The following is a 14236-nucleotide window of genomic DNA, read 5'->3' as shown; positions in this document are numbered from 1 at the left end:
TCGCCATTTGAAACACGCTACCCAGAGAGCTTTTAATCTTCCAAGGGGATGACTATCCTGTTCAGCCCCCAGACGCTGCCTACCAGGTAATCTCAAGAACTGAAGCCGATGGCTAAAAATTAAGGTAACAGACTTGGGTTTTTTTGACCAGTTTTATTTTCACTTTCAGTCTCACCTCTCTCCCTGCAGGCAGCAGACCCTGTATTTTTTATTTATTTATTTTATTTTTACCTCACAGAGGATTTAATAGGTTGTCACAATTCTACAGCTGGATATCCCACAAAGCAATATCCTCCATGATCAATCCCAGCCACTTTTGACCCCTAGCATTCCTCTGAGAGCCGTATCAGCCGTATTGATTAGACCTCGTATTACCATCCCAGGAGCATAACAAGGTTAAGACGATCGCTGTCTCAGCAAGATGGTGAGCTTTTGATTCATGCTTTTATAACAACAAGCCTGGATTACCACAGTTTGTTATTGCCATCCCTCCCAGCATGCATGCTCCCTGCTTCGACTTGACTTTGTAGGGGATTTAGCGGCCAAGGTGTTCAAAAACCAATACAGAAAGTGCCTGCTCGCACCACATCAGTACCACAGACATCATGCTGAAATAGAAAATTGGTTTGAAAACCTGCAGGTGCAGGCCCTGGCTTTTTTTGTGTGAAATACAGGGAACCTTTTCCTTCTAGAAATAGGCTTTCGTTTAGAACCCTGCCATAGGTTTGACCATGGCCCAAGAGGTCTAGGCCCTGGCCGATTGGCTCAGTGGTAGAGCGTCGGCCTGGCGTGTGGGAAGTCCTGGGTTCGATTCCCAGCCAGGGCACACAGGAGAAGCGCCCAGCTGCTTCTCCACCCCTCCCCCTCTCCTTCCTCTCTGTCTCTCTCTTCCCCTCCCGCAGCTGAGATTCCATTGGAGCAAAGGATGGCCCGGGCGCTGGGGATGGCTCCATGGCCTCTGCCCCAGGCGCTAGAGTGGCTCTGGTCGTGGCAGAGCGACGCCCCGGATGGGCAGAGCATCGCCCCCTGGTGAGTGTGCTGGGTGGATCCCGGTCAGGCGGATGTGGGAGTCTGTCTGACTGCCTCCCTGTTTCCAGCTTCAGAAAAATACAAAAAAAAAAAAAAGAAAAAGAAAAAGAGGTCTAAGCTACTTTATAAGAATGTCACAGTTCACCTGACTTCAGGTCCTGATAAAAAATAGGGAGAAAAATCTCTTTTCCAAAACCAAATGTGCTCACAGCCAATTCCCACTTGTCACACAGTTAGCTTTATCTTATTAGGAGACACTTACATTTAAAAATAGTAATACAGCCTGACACGGTGTTGGCACAGTGAGTCGAGTGTCAACCTGGGACGTTGAGGTCCCCAGATCAAAACCCCAAGGTCGCTGACTTGAGCGTGGGGTCACCGACCTGATCCCACGGTCACTGGTTTGAGCCCGAGGTCACTGGCTCAAACAAGGGGTCACTGGAGCGGCTGGAGCTCCCTAGGCAAGGCCTGTATGTAAAGCAATCCATGAACAACTAAAGTACCGCAACTACGAGTTGATGTTTCTTATCCCTCTCCCTTCCTGTCTTTCTCTCTCTCTCTTGCAAAAAAATAAATAAATGAAGAGAAAAATAGTAACACACAATGCAGTACTATTCTATAATATTCATTAACACCTTAGAGAAACTCTGATCACATAATGCCACAGGTCTCTGAAGTCTCACTGGAAAGTATTTCTTCCTGACTTCTGTCCTGTCCAGATGGGGTCTCTTTCCAACCTCCAGACCAGCACTTATCAAAGTATCCTCCTGGAACCACCTACCTCCAGATCGCTTGGGGTGTTCATGAGAAACACACATTTCAGGGTTCCAGTTTTAGAATCAGTGGGGGATAAGGCTAAGAATCAGCGTTGTTTAGTAAGCTTTGCCGCGTGATCCTGATGTAACTGAAATTTGAGTAATCCTTATCATGTAGGATTGGAAAGACCTTCAACCGCCGAATGATATTTTATTCTCAATAAGAGCTAGAAAAATAGTTAAATTATACCTCAATAAGCTGATTTTCCTACCCTGGCAACTTCTAAAGCACACAGACTATTGAAAGCCTCTTTTAATTGACCTAAATAACAGTGAATAGAGAAATAGCTCTGAGTCCTTGTGAACTCATACATTTATTTCAGTACTTAGTTGTTTGGTTAAAAAAATACTTGTCCTTAAAAATTGCCCAAAGATCAAAGTACATAACCTTAATATTTTAACTGTCTCATCTAAAATCAAAATGTGTCCATACTTAGGAAAAATGTGACTCCCACTTTAACTAATAATTTAAATGTTTGTAAGGAATATGTCTGACTCTTTTTCATTGACCACTGCGAGATCACCCAATGTCTTCTGCCCAATAAATAATTTAACAATGTATACATAGATTATTACCAGGGCAGGCATTTATACATTGATCCATCTATTTAATAAGGATCCAGGGATGGCCTCCATGTGTAAAATGCTGCAGATACAGCAGTGAATAAAACAGACAAAACTTGTGATCACTTTAAGCTTACATTCTATGGGGAGAATGGGGGGGGGCATATCTATATACAGTATGTTGTTTGGTGATAAGTTTTGTGAAGAAGAATGAATCAACCCTTGCCGGTTGGGTCAGTGATAGAGGATCGACTTAGCATGTGGATGTCCCAGATTCAATTCCCGGTCAGGGCACATGGGAGAAACGACCATCTTCTTCTTCTTCACCTCTCCCCCTCCACTCCCCCTCCCCCACCTCTATGCCCCTCCTGTAGCCAAGGCTCAATTGGCCCCAGGCACTGAAGATGGCTCAAGAAACCTTCAGCTCAGGTGCTAAAAATAGCTCAGTTGCCAAGCAATGGCCCAAGATGGGCAGAGCATTGCCCCATAGGGGGTTTGCTGGGTGGATTCCAGTTGGAGTGCATGTGGGAGTCTGTCTCTTTGTCTCCTTTCTTGTCACTAAAAAATGCTCCTTTCAGGCCTTTATTTTTACACCATTTTACAATAAAAACCATTTTTAAAAGTAGATTTAAGATTTTAGTGCAGGGTCTATCTCAATTGTGAGTTTACTTCTACAAAATGTATCAATATAGGACTCATTTTGCAGCGGGACTTGAGAGAATGAGAATAAAGGTCACCGGTTCCAAGTGCAACCCACAGCTTGCCAGGCTTCCAGGGCAGACCGCCGGGCAGCCGAGGTAGGAAGACCGCTTACCGCAGAGAGGGCACAGGGACCAGCAGCCCTGCTCGAAAGCTGACCTCCCAGTGCCAGAGAGGGACGGTCCTCGAGTTAGCCCACGCTCAGGAAAACATCAGAATTGATTCAAAGTTCAAAAACACATGTTCACTTCTTGTTTCAGAGGGTAAAACATTTATCAAACTAAATATTTCTCTCCGAGGAGTAGGATGCAAAGCCCCCTCTCTCGGAAAGCAGACAAACAAAACAAAACAGACACAATAAAACCCAAACAGCCTAGATTGCTTCTGAGTTAGACTGAATCAAGACATTGGGACTTCATACGGAGGGCAAGTTGTGGCCAAAACCCTAGGGTTCTCTAACAGGCTGCCTTCAAGTTGATAGCGCAGTTTTGGAGGTAATGAGTTGAGTAAGAAATTCTTTGCGAGCTAAAGGAATCAAAAGGCATTTCTTATGCATCTTACCATCGTGCTGGGACACTTACTCATGTCCCCTTCAGCTGGTCAGGGACACATAAGTGGGCCACTGGGAATAGTGTCTATTACACTGGGAGAGAAAAAGGCCAGGGTTGGCTTTGCTTGGTTGCTCCTGAAAGACCTAATATCAGCGGCGACCAGGAGGTGTAAAAAAAAAAAAAAAGAAAAAGAAAAAGAAAAGAACATTTAAAAAAATAAGAAGGATTCTTTATCACTTCCTGAACCATGATGTTGAGAGTCAACTACTGAAGTTGGTTTTAAACAAAACAAAGCAAAGGCCTCAAGATGAATATGAATGCAGCAATACTCCTCATCCAAAAAAGAAAACTTCCATTTCACGGTTGGCTCCTCCCTGTCGCAGAGAAGACAATGAAATGCGTGACAATGCTTCTGCACTTTCCTCGTCTGTAACAAGCACAGAGACATATATTCAGATGTTCTATAAGTCACACTCGCAAATGTTCACCAACCACAGAGTCGAAGCCGGCAAAGAATACGTTTGTTGCAATCACTGCCCCTGCGCAGAGAAATCCTGATTTAAAGTAGCTCATGAAATAACATGGGCCCTTATAACTGAGGTATTCCTGTGAGATTTGAGGTTAGATACTGCTTTTCCGGAGTTCAGATGATGTCATCAGGACCTGGTTTCCATCTGAGTTAAGAAATATGTAAGATTTAACTCAGACCAATATTCCAGGCCCAAGTGCGCCACTTTTTAAACTCGGGGATATTAGGGAAAGCATAAGTTCTGTGAATTTCAGTTTGTTTATTTGGAAAACGGGGATCAGAATTGTCCTCCGGGGTAGAATGAAATGAGTGCGTAGAGGAAAGAGTCGCTAAAACACGAAGGTCGCATACTAATATTGGAGATAAAAGTGGATGGCTTTACTTCAGAAGGAGTGGATTAAAGAAATCCCAGGCCCTGGCCAGGTGGTTCAGTGGATAGAGTGTCATCCCAGTGCACCGAGGTCACAGGGTCCATATGAGAAGCAAACAATGAATACACTGCTACCGTGTTTCCCCGAAAACAAGACAGTGGCTTATATTAATCTTTGCTCCTAAAGACACGCTAGGTCTTATTTTTGAAAAAGGGGTTTTTTCCATGAACAAGAATTCACATGTATCATTGAACAAAAAAAAATCAACATTTATTAATATATTGCAGTCATGTCATCACAGACACCAGCATAACCAGCCAAACTCTGAATTCCATCAAGAATTTCTTGTGACTACTTCCGTGTATAATAATCTACCCTGTTTCCCCGAAAATAAGACAATGTCTTATATTCATTTTTGCTTCTAAAGACACGCTAGGTCTTATTTTCAGGGGAGGCCTTATATTTCTAAACTTGAAAAAAAAATTGCACTAGGTCTTATTTTGGGGGGATGTCTTATTTTCGGGGGAATTTGGTAAATGGAACAGCTAAGTGGAACAATGAGTTGACGTTTCTATCTCTTCCTTCTCCTCTCTCTCCCTCTCAAATCAATGGAAAAAGAAAATAAATAAAAAAGAAGGAATTTTGAACATTTTCATGGGAAAAGTATACAAAGTTTGCAGAAGAGATCAACAGAGGAAGGTTGCAGAGAGGTGATGGGAGAGAAATCCTGTCTATGGTCAACTGCTCTCTCCACCAGGATCAGTGAGGAAGTGTCCAGCCCCAGAGGGAAGGGTCATAAATGAGGTCCATATATTCCCGGGAGGCAGCAGAAATCTCTAACCAAAAAAAGCTACTCTCGAAATATACAATTTCTAATTCTGCACATATCTGTAAACAAGAAAGAGCACCAAGAAGGCTTCTCTGACAATTTTTCAGCTCTAAGGAAGATGGTATCTGTGCAATGGCAATTGATGGAAAGCTTTAGTACAATTATCAGATTTATTTTAAATGTTGATGTATCCAAAAGTGGCTCTTTGAACTCTTGCTGCTGATTCTCAGGGAAGCTCTGCTTATCTGCAGGCTTCGGGAAAGCTGGCGCAGGGCCCTGGGTGAGTGACAGGATGCTAACAGTGGATGCAGTCCAGAACGGAGAATTAGCGGGGAGACCTGGAAAATGGTCCCGCACACTCATTAGCTGACAGTCCTGACCGCTGTAAGCCTCGGACGTTGACACTGTCACTTCAGGCAAGGACAGAAGTCATCGAATTTATATGAATATGAGACGAGTTCCAATCTGCCCAGTCACTATGGGAAGAGTGGAGGCCAATCTGCATTAGGCTCCTTGGCTAATAAATGAAAGGCTGCAAGACCATAAAAGCCACACAATTCTGTAAATTACTCAAGATTGAAAAGCACCTAATGGTTACTCATCCCTTTTGCCAGCCAAAATAACTCTGAGCTGGAGCGAACAGGAGAACAACGTGTTATCATCTGCAACATCGTATTCTTGTTATTTTTAAAGCCAGTTGACACTACCCCACGAATTAAAATGAGAAGAAAATACTTTGATGAGGAGTTGTAGAAATCTGGAGACTACTCGGGTCCTTCAAAATACACATTTATTTTCAATGTTTTACAGCCCCTCACTCTTCAGGCTAATGTGGAATGTTTATATTTAAACTCTTCAATCTAACTCCCTTCAACTTTAATATACTCTTGCCCACAGTAATTTAAGGATATACAATCAAGCCTCAGGTTTAATTCCCAAGATCATTCTTACTATTTTTTTTTCTCTTTAAAACTGAAATGCTTTTGCCCCATTCATGGGTTACAGTGCAGTGTCACAGACAATTAGGAACACAGTTCCACTGATGAACCTGGACAAACAGCAAATCAACAACTGCTCTGTAGTCTACAAGGACTCAACAGCAACTCGGTCCCTAAACAACAACGCATCCTGCGGTTAGACTTGTTTACTTCACCGTTGGTGTTGACCTCTAGTGTGTCCCAGGAAGTGTGCTAAGTATTGGATTTACAAAATAAAACCTGACACCTCTTCCTAAGGAGTCTACAGCTTAATTTGAGAACGGAGCATACTGGAATTCTCAGGCTGATTAACCATTAAGACAGCATGTGATGAAACGAGGGACGCTAATCTCCTCTCTTCCACCAAACATTCAGACCAGGTTTCCTTCAAATCACTCACTTCTAGCATGACTACCTAATACTTTGCTTCTTGGGACATCCCAATTCATTCTGGAATAAATTCTTGAGGCTTACTAGGGTTTGACCATGCCTGAGTCTTGGGGCCGTTCCCTGTCGTGTCTGACACATAGTAGAGACTCGACAAATAATTGCACGAATGGATAGAAGAGGAAGATGTTGAGAGAAAATGCAAACATCTACATAACATTCCTCAGACATTTCTTCTTTGTCCGAAAATATGAGACAATTTAGTTTAACTACAAATCAAATTAAACCTAAGTTTTCATCCCCGTTCCTTAAAACGGAGACGGGAATTAAGTCCAACTCAAGTCTCGCGGCAAACTTCCTCCGAAGCAGTTACAGTCTATTCCCTGTTTTACCCACAGAAACATCTTCAGAGGGACATCAGAATGATTTTCTCAGTAACGTCGTCTTAGATGTACGGCCTCCCCACATTTTCCCCTTCATCGTCTAATGTTTAACACTAACTATTTTCAAGAATACAGAAGCACGCGTGTCCTGTCCTACATCAGTTGATTAGTGACTTTGGCCTCCACGGTGTCCCTCCACCAGCCCAGACTTGCGCTACTATCTCTCTCTGTTCTCTTCTTGAAGGGACCCAGGGCGCTGCTCTCCTCCTTAACAACGTCTTTCAAGTGACAACGCTGTGTTTCGAGTGTGATGACAATCCATTTCTCTTCGTGGTGTTTCTGCTAATTTAGGGTACTATCTGTAAGCCTTTTCTTTTGTGGTTTAACACAATTTCGGATAACTTGAATACCGCAGAGGGATGGGACTCAATGATGAAAAAGCACAGTCAATATTTTCTCGCTGTTATTGTTCCCCATTCGCTCATTCTTTGTCTAATTCCTGGGTATCCATGCTGCCCCTCTGTGGGCCTGCCAGGAGGTAGTCACAAAAGTACATTTCAAGGAACAACTGGTCAGAAAAGTTACAAGAGGCATAATACATATTAATAAGCTGGAAAAACATTCTACCGACAGCCTATCATGATTCTCTACAGCAGAAGGAAACGCAAGAACTAAGCCTTAGAAATAAAAATGAAGGGCCCTGGCCAGATGGCTCACTGGTAGAGCATTGGCCCAGTGTGTAGAAGTCCTGGGTTCAATTCCCAGTCAGGGACACAGGAGAAGTACCCATCTCCTTCTCCACCCTTTCCCCTCTCCTTTCTCTCTATCTCTCTCTTCCCCTCCCGCAGCCAAGGCTCCATTGGAGTAAAGTTGGCTCGGGCGCTGAGGATGGCTCCATGGTCTCTGCCTCAGGCACTAGAATGACTCTGGTTGCAAGGGAGCAATGGCCCAGATGGGTAGAGCATCGCCCCCTGGTGGGCATGCCAGGTGGATCCCGGTCGGGCACATGCGGGAGTCTGTCTCTCTGCCTCCCTGCTTCTCACTTCAGATAAAGACACACACAAAAAAAAAGAAAAATGAAGGGAAAAATATAACAACAGAACTCAGGTGAGACACCAGAAGGAGGAGAAGAGTTCAAGGAGAGAAGTAAAAATATCCAAGGCAAAGTGGAAGGGACTGATATGGCAGGAGTTATAAATCTGCTACGGTATTGGGCAACTGGTCGCTATCCTCACACAGAATTAACATTGTTTTATAAGACGTTCCTCCTAAAGAAATAAAATTAATTCCTTCAGGCTTCACCTCTTTAATTAAATGCATCAAGTATTCCTGATGTGAATGAATTTAATAAGTAGTTATTTATGCAGTCATTCATTCGAAATAAAACATCCTTAGTGGCCAGAAAATGCAACTGAGTTCTAGAAAATATTATCCTTTAAGGGATGAGTCGCACGTGAGGACTTCATAAAATTCTAGTTTTTATTTCATTATCAGCTCCAATTATCTCATATTTTTTATTCAGATTTTGGCAAGGTCTAGAAAATGAGTCACACGCCAAATGTTACAAGAAAGAATAAGCTACAACATACGTTGTCTACTTCACCACAGAGCAGAGCCACAAAGCAGAAGCTGACTCAGCCCTGTGTTCCCATCCCCCACTGCTGAAAACAGTGCCTGGCACATGGCCTTCGCCAAGCCATTCATAAAACTAGGTCACTAATTAGGCATATCTTCAATGAGATCTTCCTTATTTTCCATTATTTACTCTTCAGTATTTAAGGCATAGCATGGTCATACGACAAATAGTAAATCCATACCAGGAATAATACACTTAGAGTCCATTCATGTAACATGGTATTAACACCCGAGAAAACAATTTCTCTGAAGATTGAGGATCAGTGATAACATTAATAGGTGATGGTGTAGATATTTTAAAAGCATGTAAAAAAGGGCCCTGACCGGTTGGCTCAGTGGTAGAGTGTCGGCTTGGTGTGCAGGAGTCCCGGGTTTGATTCTCGGCCAGGGCACACAGGAGTGGCACCTATCTGCTTCTCCACCCCTCCCCCTCTCCTTCCTTTCTGTCTCTTTCTTTCCCTCCCGCAGCCGAGGCTCCATTGGAGCAAAGTTGGCCCGGGCGCTGAGAATGGCTCCATGGCCTCTGCCTCAAGTGCTAGAATGGCTCTGGTCACAACAGAGCGACACCCCAGATGGGCAGAGCATCGCCCCCTGGTGGGCATGCCAGGTGGATCCCGGTCGGGTGCATGTGGGAGTCTGTCTGACTGCCTCCCCGTTTCCAACTTCAGAAAAATACAAAAAAAAAAAAGCATGTGAAAAGGCAGTGAACTTGCCAATGTGTGGCTCAGATGACAGAGTTCACAGTTTGAGAGCTTAGAGGAAGGCAGGGAGTTTCACACTGAATAATAAGCAATAAAAAGATTTTTACATAACTAGGCAAAAAAACACCCAAAACACCTGAACTAATACTCTACAAAATAAAGATTAAAAAGATAGCCTCAAGAGACAAAGTGAGTCTAATTTACAGGGTTCCATTGGGCATGAATCCACAGCATCCTTAGCTCTGGGGAGCTGAGTAAGCACGAGGGGCCACATGAGGACAGGAGCCACCGCCGCTGCGGACCCGTGAGACAACCAGGATGTGCAAAGCTCCGTTAGGGACAGGAGAGATTGAAAAAGAACAAGAAACAGGGACCTCTGGGATTATAGCCACATTGCAGGGGAAGGCAGAAGGAACAGACAAGGAGCAGTGGGTGGTTAGCACCTGTCTGATGGGCAGACAAGTGAAGAAGCAAGTAAGTGAAAACATGAGTGTACAGGGATTTTAAATTACTTCATCTAACAACAACAAAGGTTGTCTTGTCCACAGACATGGGTCTCTCGGTGAGATCGTATAAGAACTCTGAGGGTCTCATACCCAATCCAATCCACAAGTCTGGGTGATTGACTCCAGGAAGACAGTATTGTGATATAATCACATCTACGATTGCCCATGGCAAGGCATAACCATCTTGTTAGAAACATGACACAAAAATAATTTATGGTGAGGAACAATCAGGCTGAGGTGATGGTGTAAGATAATTTCTAACACATCTTTGAAACTGTTACAGTAGTCCATAACGTTGGAAAATCACAATGTGGTGACAGGAAAAGAGAAAAATAAACAAATCGAGCATAAAACGTTAAGTAAATGGCATTTGGAAGAAAAAGGAGGTGACAGGCAAGGGCTAAGATCAGGAAAATGAAAAAAAAAAAAAAAGAGGAAGGAAAGAGGAGAAGGAAAGGAGGGGAGAATGAGGAAGGAGGGAGGGAACGGTGACCAAGACTGCCTTAATGTCTCTTCCCTTTCCCAAGAGCATGTACCTTAGAAAACTCATAACTGGAAATGATTTCTCTGCCCCTTCTAGATGTATGTAAATCCTTTCAAAAGCCTCTTGACAACTTTAACCCTGGAATGTCTTTCTCTAGGACCCAGAAGCCATCTCTGAAACGTAAGCCTCAGGCGCCATAGCACCCACTCTGATTCCCTGGGAAGGCAGGACCTTAATTAACTTCAGTGGGCATCTGACTTCAAGTTTTCAAACTACCCCCCGTTGCCACGATACGAGAAAGTTTACTTTTCCTTTGGGTAAAGCCAGGGAACAAACACAGATAACCTGTGTTCTCCCCCTGACCTTCGTGTTTTAAAAGCCTCGCAATCGTACCCTTTGCTTTGATGGAAGTAAGCTCACGCTGAGTTCTCTCCCTCTCCTGTGGCAAGAGCCTCGCATAAAGTCTTCTTTTTTGACAAAAGGGAAAAGTTTGGACAGAAGAGGAGAGAGGAGAAGAATAACTCTGGGACCTCGATCAATAATTATTAAAAACATGACAAATGAGAGCTTTTTAAAAACCACGTGGTTTTAACTGATCATTCAGCGACTAATGAAATGACTGGTGCACTGAGCGTGCTCAACCTCCGCAAAATGGATCCGTCCCCGAGCATGAAGCCCTTATCAAGACCCACAGAGGTTGTCACAGGGCAGACTCACCTACCAGGCATTTGAAGAACTGCCAGCTGGTTTAGAAGAGCAAGGACATTGGACGGGAAAGAGTAGGCTGTGGAGCCAATAGCCACCGGCACAGGGACAGAGGTCGCTGCTGAACTCTGGGTCCCATGTTCACCTTCACGGTGCTGGTTCGACTCATATTCGGTTCCCGTAGGCACTGCGCTTCCAGCGTTGCAGCCGAAATCCACAGCGGCGCGCATGGGCTGACGCCGAGGGCGTTGCAAGAGCACCTTCCGCGGGCAGGGGACAGAGAGCCCAGTGCATTTTCCCGTGAGAAGGGCACGGCCAGGACTCTGAGAACTAGCCAGAGAAACCGAAGCCAAAGGCCAATCAGGCGGGGGAAGAAGTACACTGGGTGGGCGAGGCACATGGGTGCTCTCCGCTCATTGCAGTACCCTGGGCGCTTTGAGTCTGCTCACAAGAGTACTTCCCGACTTCAGAAGCCAGTGGGCAGAGACTGAACATTCACATTCAGTACTCATGACAGTCTTAGATGCCGAGAGGCAGGGATGAAAAATGATGATGGACCCATGAAACGGACAGAGCCTTCGGGTGGAGAGAAGCAGCGTGAAAGAGCTGGTCACCGACACCATCCCCATCCTGGCTCGAGGTGCTTGGGCATTTGTTCCTTTACGCTTTTGAAGAGCTTTTGAAAATTCGTGCTTCTCTTCTCCCCAAGGGCAAGCCTAGATATTTCTTTTAAGAGTGTGACACCCTAAAAATTTTCATCAACTCACAACATGTGAACCCTTCCCAGAGAACAAAACAACACCCTCCTGTCGCCTTCCATTTCCAAGCGCCAGAGGGGAATAGCTTTTAATAAATACTCTCACGCCGCCCGTCAGTTAGTCGAAGAGCTATCGTGTGAAAACAGGCCCGAGGAGCATAGCACATTGCCAAGTTCCCTCCAGTGAGTGTAAAATAATCCTGTAGGTTCTGGCAGAAAAAAAAAAAATAAGTAAAATGGAAATCTGATCACTTTGTTTTATTCTACGTGGAGATAATGTGCGAGAATATTGCAGTAACATAACTCAATGTATTGTATTTCATCTCTGGCCCGAGATGATGATTTGATGTCAGCCTCTCGCTAACCTTGTAACAGGGGAGTTGCACTTAGAGCTGACAACTGAAGAGAAAGTTGATGAAATTACACTTTATTTTCTTTTCTGCAGAGCTAAGCAGACCTATTTATTTCATTCCTAATGCCAGCAATCGCCATAAATTTGAGGAGACGAAATTTACCCAGAGAAGGCCATACATATTAATAAAGCTGAAAGAACCGTCTGCTTACCATATTGGAATAGCGTCAACCAAAAAATAAAAAATAAAATAAATAAATGGAGAGTTCCTCCCCCCCCCCATTGGTCAAATTATAGTAAGTGATTTAAAGTTCAAGTGGATTTATGGTAACTTACTGTTTTTAATTATATAAAATCCACAATTGTATTAGAGATAAGCAAATGGCTACGTTTGAAGAACTACAGATAGGCCAATGTAGTTGCGGAAGGTAATTTGCATAAACAGTTGAGATTTTAGGAGGCCCCTAGTAAGATACTCGGTAGAATATTAATATTCTTCAGTAATATTGTGGAAGACTTAAAATAGCTTGTCTTGTGAAATAGTTTTAATGGTAATAATTTAAAGCCGATCATTTCAAAAATTGCATTTCTTCCATTTCAGGTATTTTACTTACCTCACTGGCAATAAACATAGTATAACCCAGGAAACTTAAACATCGACAGGTTTTAATTCTAACATGACGTTTCTGGCCACAGACATGGTGGATAATGCATAATTAGGAGAATTCCAGAGCCCTGCGAACCCAGTACAATAAAGCGTCTCATAATGCCCATGGAAATGTTCGGTTACACGGCTATATTCACGTGTAAAAAGCCGTCTCTTTCAAAGGTCAGTTCTATAACTGCTACTGTTGTGATTTAGGGCTTAAAAGACAACTGTATTTCTTCCCATGACACGGGAAGGAAATAAAAACGGAAATTTTAGGGAGTCCACCTAATCCAGATATTTTCTTTTCTTGATTGGAATGACTTTTTGCCTGGATATCTTTGTGAACAAATCCCTGAATTATGAACCAATAAAACAATATGGGAGAACCACCCCCAATTTAATTTAAGGTGCTTAATGGGTTATGAATAGCAAGAGTATATTCTCTTTTGATGCCAAATTTCTGCTCATGCTCCTCTAACCACAGTCAATAGGTGCTCAGTCTTAAGAAAATTATCTTGGGCGTTATCAACGGATCCTTTGATGCCGTTCAGCTTGGTAGTGATTGTCACACAAGATATAGATAACAGGCAATGGATAACTGGAATAATATCTTGATGTATTTGTCCCAGCACTTCAGTAGTACTGTGTACGCCCTCCGCCAATGACAGCATCTTTTAGCCGACTTCCAACCAAGGAACACTCCATGGGGCAAATGGAGTCAGTGGGGTCTATGGCTAGGTGCTGAGTGAGATCTACATCTTCCCTTATTTCCTGTGTGGTGACCTGTCATTCTGCCCTTTTCCTATGCGCTAGCAAACAAATGAAACCCATAACAACTGCGGCAGATTTATTAGTAACAGTGCTAGACCTGCCACAAAGCTCAGAAAATACAAGCCTGGGGATGCACAAGGGGGAAGGTCTCCTCCAGGAATTGATAACTAAGGGAAGTGATTTGACATCATGATGTTGAACATCCCTGTAATCTAGAAGGGATGGGACAACAGCTGCCTGAACCATTGGGAATCTGGAAGACACCACGGCCAGAGACACAGCATGACTGGGGAGGGGGGGGTAAATGAACATGGAAATTCATGACTGTGTAATCGCCTCTACATGGTCCATGAGATGTACCTCCCTGTGGGTGGTGCCCTGGACGGCATCTGTGTTGATCCACTCAGAGTTCCTCTTCCAGGAGCCGCTCTGAGCCCACTGTCAAACGACGTGTGGGTCTGAGAGCAACAGCTCGTGCATGTGTGTTTGTGTGCACATATGTGTGCACACTTGTATCTGTGTGTCTTCACATGTACTTTTAT

The sequence above is a fragment of the Saccopteryx bilineata genome, chromosome 7, assembly GCF_036850765.1.
Source record: "Saccopteryx bilineata isolate mSacBil1 chromosome 7, mSacBil1_pri_phased_curated, whole genome shotgun sequence".
Lineage (NCBI taxonomy): Eukaryota > Metazoa > Chordata > Mammalia > Chiroptera > Emballonuridae > Saccopteryx > Saccopteryx bilineata.
This window is presented reverse-complemented; position numbering follows the sequence as displayed.